Here is a 16,014-nt window from a genome sequence, read left to right on the forward strand (position 1 = left end):
GCTGGGATGAAGCTTTCAATCCTGTGTCCTGGTGTTCCTGGAGACCTGCAGGGTGTAGGTGTCTCCATGTGTAACAAAGAAGATTAAAGAAGGAGATGGATGCTGTATCAACCAGTCCAGGGAAGGAAATTATGTTGGCCTTGACTGCCTCTCCAGCCATGCCCCTGATGTGCTTCACTCTGCCCACCGGAGATTGGTCACAACGGGTGGAAGAAATGCATTTGTGAGTTGGTTGGAGTGGGGGCTGATGCCAACACCATTACCTTAAATGGACTGTTTGATGCGGCATCCATCTCCTTCAATCTTCATTGTTCCTGAATTAATGTTAGGCCTTCATGTTATCCGACTTTGAACAGCGCTGTACGTAGAATGTGCCCACTTGTACATACACTTTTTAAGACACTTTATTAAGAGCTGGCCATAGCTCCAAGCCCTTGTTTGCAGATAGAGGTGTGCTTCAGCCAGGAGAGGTGATTAGCTTGGGAGACAAGACTCCATGTTGGAGAGATTCCTTACCCACTTGATTTGGAGAGTTGGGACAGCTCAGTGAATCTGCAGGAGAATGTCAGAAGATCCTCTATCTTGAGGCAAGGAGTGGACCCATGCAGCAAAGTGCTCAACAAAGAAACTGAGCCAGGAGAACCAGAAAGCTGGGTCAGATGGACCAGTGCTAACATAAGCAGTGCTGTTGACAAGAGAGCAAGGTGGCTTGGCATTTTTTGTGTTATCTGTTTGGCTGGAGAATCCCCTGCTTGGGCAACTTTCCCAATTCCGATCAAATTTAGAAATGAAAATAGGATCTTTTATTTTATCTTATCCTTTACTGAACCTGCCCAGGACTGGTTCACTGTTGATGTGAACTGGTGCTGAAGATTTATTTTTTAAAAATGTACTTGGTACATACAAACACAAATATAATCAATTTCAGACAATAGAAAAGTAAGTAAACTAATTAAAGTTCTGCATAATCAAACCTACAGGTGAACAAGACAAAAAACCCTTAAATAACATGCTTTAAATTGCTCCAAAAGTGAACAAAAAAATCTTCCTCATCCCGTAATACAACTGGATATTCTCTGGATAAACAGTGGATTTAGAAATGCATGCATTTTTTAAAACAATATATTTAGAACTAGCTCCAGTAGTCATTTATTCCACATTTTCACAGCTCTTACTTTTAAGACTTTGCACAAAGTTCACCCAGTTCCCTACAGTATTTATTTATTTACTTATTTATTTATTTATACAAGGTAGTCATATCCTAGCTTAACTGGCTCTTCTCAAGGGAAAATTAGTAGTTTAAATGTTGTGAAAGAATAAGACCCCTTTCACATAATCAATCCAATACATCTGCCTGTCAGTTTTTCAGGCGGACCTGATCAATGGTCCATGCATTCCTATGGACAGTCTGGTGTAAACAGACTTGTATTGTTTACACCTGCCTACCTCTAGGTCTGACCCTGTCCTCTAAAAAAAAAATTTAAGATGATCAGATCGGAGGGTAGTCAGGTGTAAATGGACAGCGGAATCTGTTTACTCCTAGCATCCCGGATAGAGCAGAGAGAGCTCTCTCCGTGTCCACTCTGCAGAAATGAAGTGGACATGGATGTGTCATCTGCCAACTCTGCTCCAATCAGCAGGGGAATCTGTGAGTGGATCCCCTAATGATCGGAAGGGAATCTGCCCCATGTGAAAGGGGCCTTATAGCTCTCCTCAAGACAACCATTATTGCTCTGCACCTTTCCTAAGTAGTTTAGGTAGTAAAAACATGATTTAGCAGAAAGGTATAGTACTTATTTGCAGATGTAAATTCACTTAAGGGAGCAGAGTATTTCTTTTTTTAAATATAAATGACTTTATCATTTAAACTAAGATATATATATATATATATATATATATATATATATATGTATATATAGTGACAGTGTGGTTCCAAGTCATGGTGTATGTGACCCAGGATTCTCAACTAGGCAGGTTGAGGGTTCCTGGATGCTTGTTTAATATGAAGGGAACTGTTTTTTTCAGTTTCCTTGGTAGTTGGTAAAATCAAGTTTGGGACCTGGAGCCCAGAGATTTCATAGTGATCTAGTTAGTATAAAATCTACAGTCTTGAGACCAGGTTTTGGGAACAACCAGCACACTGATTGTGCAGGTGTGTGCTGGGCTTTTTGGTAGAGACAGGACCAGGGTTCTGGGATCCACCCTCCCAAGGAGTCCATGTGGGTGCAAAAGTATGTGTGTGTCTGTCTGCACCGTACAGGAGTCAGCAGAGCAGCAAGGAGCTGCAAGAGAGAGTGCTAAAATAAGTACAGTGTTTAAACGTGATCACAGGGACACTGAGTTACATGGTCAGGAGGACTGAGGCCCAGTGCCAGAGCAGCGGTGCTGCTAAAGAGAGCCAAAAGACTGAAGTTTATATTATTTTGTGTTGATGGTGGAAACCCCTGCATGGCAATGGTTCATTTTGTTTGACATTTCTTTCTTTTTAATTAAAGCGGTCCAACAAGTCTTTGAATGGCATGGACTGTATTCACTGATGAGCGCTACACTGAGCTAACCAACCCCCAAACTTTACTATATACTGTATATAAATATAGACCCAGATACATTTTCTGTAGTATCTCATATGGGATCACCTAAAAACTGCTTAGATCTGGAAACAGTTCTTGGAAACAACCAAATATATAGCAAAATTTATACCACATACTGAGTTTTCAAAGAAAATACTTTATTTTCAGTGGAAATCTTAAAGCAGCATTAAACAAACAAACAAAAAAAATATCACAGGTTACCAATCCTTATATGTAGTGGCTGCATTACTTTTCTTTTGTTAGGTTTTCTTCCCTCTGTTTTCACCTAATAATGTGGCCAGTATCACACCTCCTGGATTAGAGTGATCTCACTGGATGAATTAGCACAGGGGGCACCTCCGAAAATTTGACATATGTTCAGATGTGGATATGCATTCAGATTCGTTCAGCTGCTCCTGCCAGAATGTCGAATTTTGAGAAGCAACTACATGTGTCTGCGCAGCTTCTGTATCTCCATCCACCTCTATAGGCAATCTGCAATAACAAAGGGAGCCTGCATACAGGTGTCAGTGCCCTTCTCAATAATCCTATCTGAATAATGCACTTAACAAAAATAAAAACTTATATTTACATAGTTTAACAAGTTCGCCCTCTTCAAGCAAACCAGCAATGGTTATTCCAACCAGAAGTGGCGCCACGTAAAACAACACACATAAATGAAGGATCACAGAATCCTAACCTCACAATAGTTATTTATAAAAGCAGAGCACCAACAGTCCTACATTGGTCATAAAAGGGTAAAAGCCGAATGTTAGCACAAAGAATAAAGCTTTAAGAATACAAATTAACAAAAGTAACTTGGCACAACAAACTTAAAACTATAAATAAATCACGGAGAAATGTTAAAATTACATACATTGGGGTTTATTTACTGAAACTGGAGAGTGCAAAATCTGGTGCAGCTCTGCAAAGAAATCAATCAGCTTCCAGGTTTTTTGGCAAAGCTTTATTTTCTTTTTACAGAATTTTATTAAGGTTCTTAGAGTAAAACTCACAACATAACGTGCAGAACAATCAAAATGAAAATCGCAGTGTCACAATGAGTTTCCACATAGTAAATAGCAGGTCATGTTGCATACAAAAAATACCTCCAGAGCAAGTAAACCTAGGTTGCGTATAAGAATAGATTGTCATATTGGGAAATAAAACAATTTATGTGCTGTTCAGGCTTCAAGTATGTGTCACTAGGACTAGCAAAATACACCTCTCATGGGTAAGTGTATAGAGGCAAGTCTTGTTTGCGGTCTAGTGACATAAAACATTTAGCCATTGTCAATACTGTCTAAAAGAGGTTGGCAAGTTATGAAACAGCAATTGTAGCTTGAGTGAATGTTGGGGAAGAGTAAAAAAAAAAAGGGGGAGAAAAAAGGGGGAGGGAAGAGAGGTGCATTTAGGTATGCAGGAGGTAAGGGAGTAAGGGATAGTAATACCGGTTCTGCTACTAAAGCTAAAGTATGTATCAATTTAGCAGGAACATTTCAGGTTATATAAATCAATTCCTCAATTTCAGCCGTTTGTTGGATGCGATGGTACCATTTGGTATGTGTTGGTGGGGTTGGGGTGCCCCATTTTGAGAGAATACAGCATCTGGCAGTATTTGCAAGATGTAAAGCTAGAAATGTATGGTATGTAGATTTCGGGAGAGAGGAATTATGTAGCGGGTATTGGGCTGGAGTACAATGTGTACAGTGTACAGTATGTGCTTATCTTGGTTATATCCTCATGTACAGCTACCCAGAATGGTTGCAGTTTGGGACAGGACTACCATAAATATATTAGGGAGCCAGGATCAGATCCACATCTCCAACAGGGGGGGGGAGATTGAGGGTGAAAATTTGTGGAGTTGTATGTGTGCCCAATACCATCCCGAGTATACTGTATTTTGTATCCTAATTCCTGCACCATCACATTTATCGTGCCCTTGTGTAGTAGGTGTATGATAATTTTTCCCAGTCCTCATCTGTAAGAGTGAGGTTAAGCTGTTTTTCCCATGTCTGGCTTAGTCTATTGGCCTTCGAAGTTTGGTTAGAAAAGAGCAATGAGTATATCAGATATATCACATGGTGTTGTGGTGTAGTTCTAGAGATTATGGCCTCAAATGGAGTGTGAGGACGAAACCATTCGGGGGGTATGACTTCGGATTTTAAAGAAGTTTATAAATTGGACGCATGTCTAGAAAGGAAAATGCGAGTTCAGCATTTTAGCTTGCAGTGCGTTATAAGGTAAAACAGTACCTCGGTGAAAGAAATGTTCGGCGTGTATCTGTTTGTGTGACCAAACGTCTTTCAGGAATTGGGATGACAGGGCAGGATTAAATTCAGGATTGTGTCCAGGAGACAAAGACAATGACAAGGATTTACAGGCCAGACGAAAGCAGTGTAGGGATGGTCCTACTGTCAGATGGTCTTTAAATTCCTGAGGCGTGTGTTGGAGGGACAACCAGGGGGCTATCTGCAAGGGCATCCTAAAGTACATTTGTTCAGGAAGGACTCATGCTTTTGTTTTTGTATGTAGTTTCCAATCCACTATCCTTGCTAGGTGGCAAGCCAAGTAGTAGTTGTGTATATCATGTAGACCTATGCCTTAGCTTGGTTTGGGCAGTGTAATTATATTGTGGCAAAGTCTAGGCACTTGTGTCCCCAAATAAAGAGAATGCATGCTCTGCGGTATGCATGTTCTGTGATATTTTTTTGTTAAAGCCTAATTGAACAAGCTGAAGTTTGAAGCTAATTGGCTACCATGTACTGTTGCACCAGATTTTGCACTTTCCAGCATTGGTAAATCAACCCCACTATCTTAGTGATATATAGTGATATTACAACTGTGTATGTAATATCTATCTATCTATCTATCTATCTATCTATCTATCTATCTATCTATCTATCTATCTATCTATCTATCCATCTATCCATCCTTTCTTTCTTTCCCTACTGGGGAACAAAATGCCTACTGTAAACATTCAAAATGTTTCATCAACAACAAAAACAATATAGACTCACTCCCCCTAGTGTAAAATAATGTGTTAAATAGATCACAAAAATGTCATCCAATGCACACACATGAAGTTAAAGGAAGCAGGCACATCATGACCTTCCTAGCTGACTCTCCTGCATGATACCACTCGCAGTCTGTGAAGGAGAACCCATGTATGCTGTCAGGTAACCTCAAAGATCCACACAATCCCAGTGTTCACAATAGAGTTTGGGTGTCTATAATCCAATGCAGGTTGTACAATGTCATCTCTCTCTAGGCTGGGACTGTCCATGTACACTGTTTAAGAAACTTAGATGTGTTCCTGCCACCTGGAGGTATTATTGAGAGCTGCAGTGGCCAAGTGTTCGTTGACTTTTCAGGCACATATACATATCAATACCAGCATTGATAGGACTTGAAGATCAGCGCATGCACTAGTGTTTTCTTTGTGTTCTTGTTCAAAATGTTTCATGTTCACAAAGCTTCAAGATGACCAGATTTCCTACAGTAATATTAAAAAATACTACAAATTGGATACTATTACCAATATCCAATTCTGCACATGATACCATGCAAAAGGATATAAGAAAAGTCCTATTCTGAATAGAAATTGGAGAACACTTATGTAAGATCCTTTGCTTACCTGCTCTTCAGCAATGTGATTTCTGTGTAACTCTTCTTTGATGCCAACATCTTCTCCGAATCTTCTTCAGGATATGGAATCTTCAGCATGTACATGGGAGCTAATTAATCCTGGCCCGAGGTATACTGGGAGTGTACTCTGAGCTGTGCATGCTGAGCTCAGTGTACACTGTAAAGCAGTTTGTGAGCAGGAAGGTAAGAAGCATTTATTTACATAGATACAAAGTATGTCTCTTCTACAATAAAAAACACTGCTGCTTCAGAGAAAAAAACCTTTAGATATAATAAAAATATAATTTCTACCAATAGACCTAAATCATTTTTATACCAAAACTTTTTCAGACATCAATGGGTCCTTTCAGTGCTATAAATATTAATGTTGCACTTGTACATTCATATGCTACAGAAAGAAAGCATTTGAAGGGCAAGCTAACCACATATTTAACTCAGTTCAATTCACTAAATTATCTCCTTGCAACCTAAAATATGTTGGCCACACCACAACAACCTTGAGAGGGAGATTTGAATGGCACAAATGCAATAATATTAACCAGACTCAGAAACACAGTATGTTCCGATATTTTTAGTAATTGCACAACAGTTACCCAGAAGAGATGGTGCTATTTGCTATTGAAATTGTTTCTCAAAATCTTTCTCTGGGTGTTAAATTTAGAAGTATTTGTTAATGTGAAACATTTTGAATATTCACATTACTTTGTGCCAATGGGTTGAATGTAAATCCTAAGACCTATTCTTTAGGACAGTAACCCCTAGTTGGTGTATACTCACCAGGTTTAGTTTGAGTTTTGCGAATCTTCATATGATCTTGGTGAGATCCTCATTTTTATCCTCCTGTTCGGTATGTATAAGGTTTCATATGATCAATTTCCTGAAGCAACATTTGTAAGGTTGGGGAAAATGGGGTTTATTCTCTAATTTTAGTTTTTTTAATTGAACAGCTTTTAGGTACACAGAGCTATAAAACAGTACTGTATCTAATGGTTGTTAAGGTCAAACACATTGGTACATTATTCATATGTATTGTAGCACATTTATCTATATCCAGAAAAGGTGTATCACACACCTAAGTACAAGAGGTGTCGTCAAAATGAATCAGTCCATGATCCAAAATTTAGTTACCATTGACAGAGTTGCATTACTCAGTTTTCCTTTACTACAAAATAGCAGAATTGCTACAACATTACCAAATGCCTTTGTTAATGTTGAAAGATCTTGCTATTTATAATAAAATAATATTGAGTGCTGCAACACTGTTATTCACACAAGGTGATGGATATGAGAACATTTTTGCCCAATGCAAGAGCAATGGGAGAGTTCAACAAGCAGAACTGTGAGTTGTTGAGGCTAAAGAAAAGCCTTTTTGCATGGACTTTAAGACATTTGTGAAGTGAACAGTACATTTGTGAAGTAAGCAACTACTGTAGCTATATAAAATAATTGTGGTATTAGTTATCCACACGGAGACTGCATTATACAGTGTTTTTCTGTCACAGAGCTACCATCTGAAAGCACCCCCTGTCACAATAAACAGTATTTTATTTATGAAAGAAGTGCGCAGTTACTGTGTGCATGCTTCATTTACACAGCAGCCACTGTAAGGACACCTAAAACACAAAGTGGGACCTGAGTGCCAAATTGCAAGTTGATGAGCATGATGCGCGGGAAGGGGGTAGTGGGTTAGCTCTGGGTCTTTAACTGATAACATGTAAGTTTTCCTTTAATTTAAAGTGAATTCAAAATTAATTAATACATAATAAATAAAAATAGGAGAAAGAGTCAAATGTGGGCACTCAGAAGTGGCCACAATAACCTAAATTGTAGTTTACAGAACCCCAAGAGCCTTGAAAGATACAATGTAAATATCAACTTTAGCTTAGTAGTTAGAAGCTTGTTCCAATGCCTTCTTCCTTCTGTACCTAAATTTTGGTTGTTTAATTTAATAAGAAGTAAAAGATGGGAAAGTGTGGGCCTAAGTGCCAACTTGTGATCTAAGGTCACATTCTAGAGCACTGTGATTTTTGAGGCCAGCAGGGCACTCTAGAAAAATAAATAATGGTATTTGTGGTTAGGGTACCTACTCCTTTCAGTTTTATTATTTGGTACAAGTACACTTTAATTTACATCATTTTTTTGTGCAATAAGAAAGCAATGAATAAAAAAAGTGCAATTATCTTTATTTTAATCACAGTAAGCATGAACATCAGGCTGTTTTCATGCACAGGATTTCTCTCTATTTTGTAGCAGAAAATTGATATAATCTTATAGATAAGCATTGGTTTAATACTTGACTCTTCTGTAATCAAAATGATTAGAACACCAATTAAAAAGCATTTAATTTACCTTCTATTTTTAATATTATGAAAAAGATGGCACAATACATAAATTACCATAGAAAGCAGAGCTCAGCAATTTACCAGAGCATAGATGAAATGACTTTGAAGTGTAAATCATATAATACAATAGTTGGTGAATTAAAATGAATTTTCTTTGGTAGTGAGTGCACGAGTAACAAAACAAAATAGATAATGATGTTAAGCATAGGAGATAACACATTTATGGTTAGCATCCATGCTGCTATTCTGGTTTATTTAAATTTTTTGCTTTAAAGTGGAACTATCAAAAAAAGTCATCAAGTAAGTTCTCCATTCCAAAAAAAAATTTTTTTTACCTTTATATACTGTATATATGTGATCTACCCAACTTTGGCATTGAGGTTGTCGTAAACATTTAAACATTTCTTGGTCCATGACTACAACCATAAATGTGCATGTGTAAAGGCTTGCCTAGTCTAATCCAGCTCCACTAACTTTTGTGAAATATTGGTAAATTTTGCTTTGGTGAAATGACAGCAGAATGGGGAAGCCTAAATCTTTAACATTGAATGTGGTTTTTGAGGTTTTTAAAGGCTTTTAATTACTTTGGGGTTTTCTACTTTTTGTTTTGAGGGATTTCTTCACTTAAAAAAAGACTTTTAGGAATGGATTTATTTTATGACATGTATAGTAAACATAACTCATGCATTGCACTCTGAGAAGGTAAAATGAGGGCATACTTAGGGACTCACCATGTTATGATTTTATACTATGAACAATGACTGGTTTTGGTGATACAGAACAAAATCTATTTTATGAAAGCATTGGAAGCTATGCACCTTTATCAAGTTGCTTCTTGCCTGCTGTAGTCAGTGTTCTGGGGGACATTGATGGTGTATACATTGTACAGACATTATCTTAAAATAATTTAAAGTGCTTGGACTTTACAGTATCTAAATGCTAAGTGCACAATGTATTTTAAGCTGCCTGCGTATTGCAGGCAGGTTTAGATTACATGTGTTTTTTTTCCTAACCTCACCTTGCAGTGCCACAAGTTAAACCTAAACAGCAAGTTTGGCAAGATTTTGGTCAACGCTCTTAAAAGATTCTGTATGAACAATTTTTGGTTTGTTGTGGTGTCTTGGGCAGCTCATTTAAATGAATGGACTGCCCTAGTGCTATTCCTTCTATATTGGACTGTACTGTAATTATACTGTCCCTTTTTATATTGTAAAGCGCTGTGCAAACTGTTGGCGCTACATACATCCTGTATATTAATAATATGCAAAGTGAGTTAGTCACTGTATGCAATGCACCTGTCCTTGAAAATTACCTCCAAATATTTCATGTTAACCCTGAAAATAACTCAACCTAAAAATCTTATCTTTATCCATTTTCCACTGACCCTAAACGAATCCTTAAGTTAACCCTAACAATAAATCTATAATTTTCCCATTTCCTGAAGCATCTGATCTTCCTGCTCCTGTTTCTATACCAGTACAATTGGCCCTGGATCTTGGAGCTGTAACATCACAAAACTTGTAACACTTGCTATCTTGACTTTGTATTGAGCATGACCGCTGAAATATTTGGCACAGACCTTGCTGTTTTCAGAGTAAGTATGCATAAATATTTGAAAATAAATTCTATAGGGGAGATCAGTCCCCGATTTGCACCTTTCCTGATTCATGATTTGTATGTGAGAAAATATTATCCCTCATTCCTGATATGGTAAATTATATTATGTACCATATTATGTATTATATCTTACATAGTTACACAGCTGGTAAGGTTGAATAAAGACACCAGTCCACCCAGTTCAACCTGTGTGTGTGTTTTTATCAATAAATAATTCCCATATCCCTGTACACTGCGTTCACTAAGATTCGCATCTAAAAGTTTTTTCAAACCATTGACATGTCCCTCTGATACCGCGGATTGCAGAAGAGTGTTCCACATCCTTATTGCTCTAACAGTAAAGAACCCTCTGCAAAGTTTAAGGTTATACCTTTTTTTCTCTAATTTCAATGAGAGGCTGCATGTCTTTTTAAGCTCCTTGAAACTGAATAGTTTCTTCCCTATACTAGAATTACCACCTAGGTATATGTATATCACTGTCATATTTCCCCTCAAGTGTCTCCTCTCCAGGGATAATTTGGTTTAATGCTTGTATTAGATCTTTGTAACTGAGGTCCTCCAGTCTCCTTATTAGTTTTGTTGCCCTTCTCTGGACTCTTTCCTGTCCCGGCACATCCTTCATGAGGTCTGGTGACCAGAACTGGGTGGCATACTCAAAATGCGACCAGACTAGAGTCTTGAGAAGTGGCAGAATTATAGTCTTATCTCTTAAATCCTCTTTTTAATGCATGTCAATATTCTGATTGCTTTGCTTGTGGCAGCTTGGCATTGCTTGCCTTGCTGAGCCTGGGATCTACTTGGATCCTCCATATATTTTAGATCCTGAATTCCCTCAAAGGTTCTCCCCCTAGAAAGTAACTTTCATTCATTTTTTTAGGCCCCAAATACATTACTTTACATTTCTCAACTATAAACTTTATTTGCCATGTAGTTGCCCACCCCTTTATTTTATTGAGGTCCTCTTGTAAGGTTTCTATATATCCTGCTGTGAAGTTATTACCCTGCTTTCCTTTGTCAGCAAACACTGGGATTGAACTATTTATGACAACCTCTATATCATTTATGAATAAATTAAACAGAATTAGTCCCAGGACAGAGCCTTGGGGTACCTCACTTACCACTACAGACCATTCTGAGTACTCACTATTTATCATCACCCTTTGTTTGCACCCATTTAACCCTTTTCTATACAGGTACATACTCCATGTTTAACAGTTAACAGATATTATTTAACAGTTAATGATGCCAGCAGGGAATCATAGGGAGACATTTCTTCAGAAATCTGTAACCCTTGCCTTACTGAGTTTTTCCCTCCTCCCCCTTAGCTGAAATGTGTAGAAGCACCAATTGTGCTTCTTTCTGTGTACTCCATTAGGGATCAGGAGCCTGTTTTTATAATTATGTAAAAATAGTGACACTTTTTTATGCTATGTATACACTGCTCAAAAAAATTAAAGGAACACTTTGAAAACACATCAGATCTCAATGGGGAAAAATATCATGCTGGATATCTATACTGCTATGGTCTGGGTAATATGTTAGGAATGTAAGGATGCCCCATCATTTAATGGAAATGAAAATTATCAACCCACAAAGGACTGAATTCAAAGACGCCCAGAAAATCAAAGTGAAAATAATTATGCAGCAGGCTAGTCCATTTTGCTGAAATTTCATTGCAGCAACTCAGATTGGCACTCAGTAGTTTCTATGGCCCCCATGTGCTTCTATGCATGCCTGACAATGTCGGGCCATACTCCTGGTGACACAATGGATGGTGTCCTGGGTATTTCCTCCCAGATATGGACCAGGGCATCACTGAGCTCCTGGACAGTCTAAAGTGCTAACTGGTGGTGGCGGCGGATGGACCGAAACATGATATCCTAGAGGTGCTCTATTGGATTTAGGTCAGCTGAGTGGGGGGCCATTCAGTGGTATCAATTCCTTCAACCTCCAGGAACTGCCTGCATAAACTTGCCACACGGGGCCAGGCATTGTCGTGCACCAGGAGGAACCCAGGACCCACTGCACCAGCGTAGGATCTTACAATGGGTCCAAGGATTTCATCCTAATACCTACTGGCAGTCAGGGTGCCATTGTCTAGCCTGTAGAGGTCTGTGTGTCCCTTCATGGATATGCCTCCCAGATCATCACTGACCCACCACCAAAATGGTCATGCTGAATGATGTTACATAACATTCTCCATGGCTTCTCCAGACCCTTTCACGTCTTTCACATGTGCTCAGGGTGAACCTGCTTTCATCTGTGAAAAGCACAGGGTGCCAGTGCCAGGGTGACCTACCAATTCTGGTGTTCAATGGAAAATGCCAATCAAGCTCTATGGTGCCGGGCAGTGAGCACAGGGCCCACTAGAGGACATCGGGCCCTTAGGCCACCCTCATATAGTCTGTTTCTGATTGTTTGGTCAGAGACATTCACACCAGTGGCCTGCTGGAGGTCATTTTGTAGGGCTCTGGCAATGCCCATTCTGTTACTCTTTGCACAAAGGAGCAGATACTGGTCCTGCTGATGGGTTAAGGACCTTCTACGGGCCTGTCCAGCTCTCCTAGAGTAATTGCCTGTCTCCTAGAATTTCATATTGACTTACCATCCTGGAGGAGTTGGACTGCCTGTGCAACCTCTGTAGGGTCTAGGTATCACCTCATGCTACCGGTAGTGACACTGACCCTAGCCAAATGCAAAACTAGTGAAAAACAGTGAGAAAGATGAATAGGGAAAAAAATGTTAGTGACCTCCACCTGTAAAACTATTCCTGTTTTGGGGATCATCTCATTGTTGCTCTTCTAGTGCACCTGTTGGTAATTTCATTAACACCAAAGTAGCTGAAACTGATTAACAACCCCCTCTGCTACTTAACTGACCAGATCAATACCCCAGGAGTTTAATTGACTTGATGCTATACTCTAAATAAAAAGTGTTCCTTTAATGTTTTTGAGCAGTGTATGTGTGTGTGTGTGTGTACATGTTTACCACTTTTCCAATGCATATCCAGCAATGCTCAAGTCAATTACAATTTTTTGAGATTGCATATATGTGAATACGTGTTAATTACTGCCTAGACAAACTGAAAAAAAGTTTCTAATCATAAAAGCTACATTTTAGCTTTGCCAATCTGCTATGTTTCATAATATTGCACTTATATAATAATATAAAACGTTTAGTCAGAAGTCTTTGTCAATTATATTTTGAGGTAAATATCTGGGGCTGAGTGAATTACATATTTTGTTGAGAAAGACTACAGGGGGATACACGTTTTTCTATTTATTTTCTTCATATTTCTTCCTAAATAGATCATTTTGTTTTAGCTGGGTTTGGATGAATTCTTTTTAATATCTGTTTCATGAAAGCAATGCTTATGAAGTATAGTGATGGTTCACATTATAGAAAAATAAAAACAAGCACATACATATTCATTGTGCTTAGCTTCCAATACCTTCACAATGGTAATTTACACTTTGTAAAGAAGCATTTGAATGCATTATAATCTTATCAAAGCTTTGAACAACATTAGTTTTTTTTTTCTTTTTCTCTGTCTTTACAGTGTGAAACTGTTATAACATAAGTATAAAATTTTAATCTAAACTACGTAATTTACTTTACAATGTATCCTCAGAATTATGGAACCCCATGAATGCATACAATTATTATTGACACTTTTCTGGGCTGTAAAATCACAGGCTTCAGTGATGAATAGTTTAGACACTGCTGGTTCAATGAATAATATTGAAATTCATGGGCCATACAAGAAGAAGATATTAATGCTTTACTTCAAAGTAAAGTTTAATGTCTTTGTGAGAATGTAAAGGATTTACCTTCACATCAAATCTTGCCGCTTTAAAATGATAGCATTAAAGCATGGCCACTCTTAAATTAAATTGCTTCAAAGATAATATAAACTTTTTATAATTGTATTAAATTAAACAGATGTTTTCTTGAACTGTATACAGAAATGGACAAAAGTGTGCATAATCAGACTTGCACAATAGTTTTTTAAACAGTTAGCTAACTATATAGATAGATAGATAGATAGATAGATAGATAGATAGATAGATAGGTAGATAGATAGTCAGACAGTGTTAAGCAAGTTCAGCAGGAGCCAGCTGAGATTCACTCCATCTATGGGCAGGCTTGTTGTACCCCAGTCGATCAATTGCTAGACTGAGGTACAACCAGCCTGTCTGATTTTTTTTACATGCGATTACTGCCAGTAGCTAGAACTGCTAGCAGTAATCAGTGTGTTCTGCCGGCTGGGAAGGCTTCTTGCCAGCAGAACACAATACCGCTGACTGTGTTAAAGGAGGAATCAAGTGATTTTATTTCCTTCCACCATGGGTGGAATCACATAATCTATTGCTTGCTTAAAGCAGAGTTCCAGTCACACTGTAAAAAAAAAATAAAAGACAGCAACTACAAAAACTGTAGCTGCAGACTTTTAAAAAACAGCCACTTACCTGTCCCTCGCAGTGTCCTCCCCACAGCCCGTTTTACTGGCCAGCTGGCCGGATGGTGTTCCTGGCACTGGTATTTTCAGTGTGGGCACCCGACTTTGACAGCTTGTGGCTTCATAGCCAGGTGCCCACTGTGCATGTTCGAGTAGCGTGGCACTTTCTGAATGGTCCCGTAGTCCTGTGGGACCTGTCACATGTCCCAGAAGACTACAGGTAGGGAGTGGGGAAGGACAATTTATGTTTCCCATCACCTAGGCGATTGCAGTGGGAGTGGGGACCTGTCAATTTAGGGTACATGCTCTCCCCATGCTCCCAAATGGTGCCAATTCTTAATGACATAACGTAAAAACTCAGCATAAAGGACATTACTTACTTTTAGTGAAATGTGTCCCTTGTGCTGCTGTGTCACTGTTCACCAAAATCTTTCTCTACACTCACCACTGTTATCTTTCAAGGGATATTAGAGCTAGAGGGCTACCAAAGACTTTTTGTTTCAATAATTTTTATCAGAAGATGTATTTGTTTTACAAAGTACAAGATAAAGAGAGAAAGAACAAAAGGGGGAAACGTTCTCTCTAATAAGTCACTACAAATCTTACATAGGTTTTAACAGGGTATAACATTATTATTTCAGGCATTGCATTCCTAAGTTGTTATACAAAAGGAATAAAAAGACAGTCATGAGTATTATCAGAGGCATCACCTCTTGGAAGAGAGGTGTTGACCCGAAGGAAAGGGCAAAAGAGAGGGAAGAGAAAAAAAAAGGGAAGGCAAAGCAGGAAGGGGAGATGGCAAGGAGTGCACTATTTATTAATACAATTACAAAATTTAATGATTATATATAGGTTGATAGCTCTGTCTGGTTTGGGCCAAATTATAATGTTGCTATTATGAAGTAGGCATATGGATTATATGTGTCTTTAGGGGAGGTGTAAAAGGGTAAGGGAGATACTTCTGGCATCTGACATCCAGGAGATCCAAGATTTGGTAAATTTTTCTAAAGCTAAGGTTGATTTAGCAAAGAGAAATTCCATGTGGTAATTATCATTAAGTAAGGAGATAACACTGGAGAGTGAAGAGGGGAGAGAATTTTTCCAGGAGTGTGCAATGGAAAGGCGAGCTGCTATTAATATGCGTGCAACAACAGTATGAAAATTAGGAGGCCAGGAGGTTAAGTCCAAACCAAAGAGAGCTATCTGTGGGGTGAGTACATATGAAAAGTTTGTGATTTTGGAGGGAGAAAAAAGGAAACATTCTTCCAAAAGGAAGCAATGTGTGGGCACTGTCACCATATATGAAAGAGCGTACCAGAGTCACAGTTCCTCCAAAATTGTGGTGATTGAGATGGAAATATGTATACTAATCTCATCA

Source organism: Staurois parvus, unplaced genomic scaffold (assembly GCF_062004578.1).
Source record: "Staurois parvus isolate SC_StPar_1 unplaced genomic scaffold, SC_StPar_1.0 ptg000007l, whole genome shotgun sequence".
In the NCBI taxonomy this organism is placed as follows: domain Eukaryota; kingdom Metazoa; phylum Chordata; class Amphibia; order Anura; family Ranidae; genus Staurois; species Staurois parvus.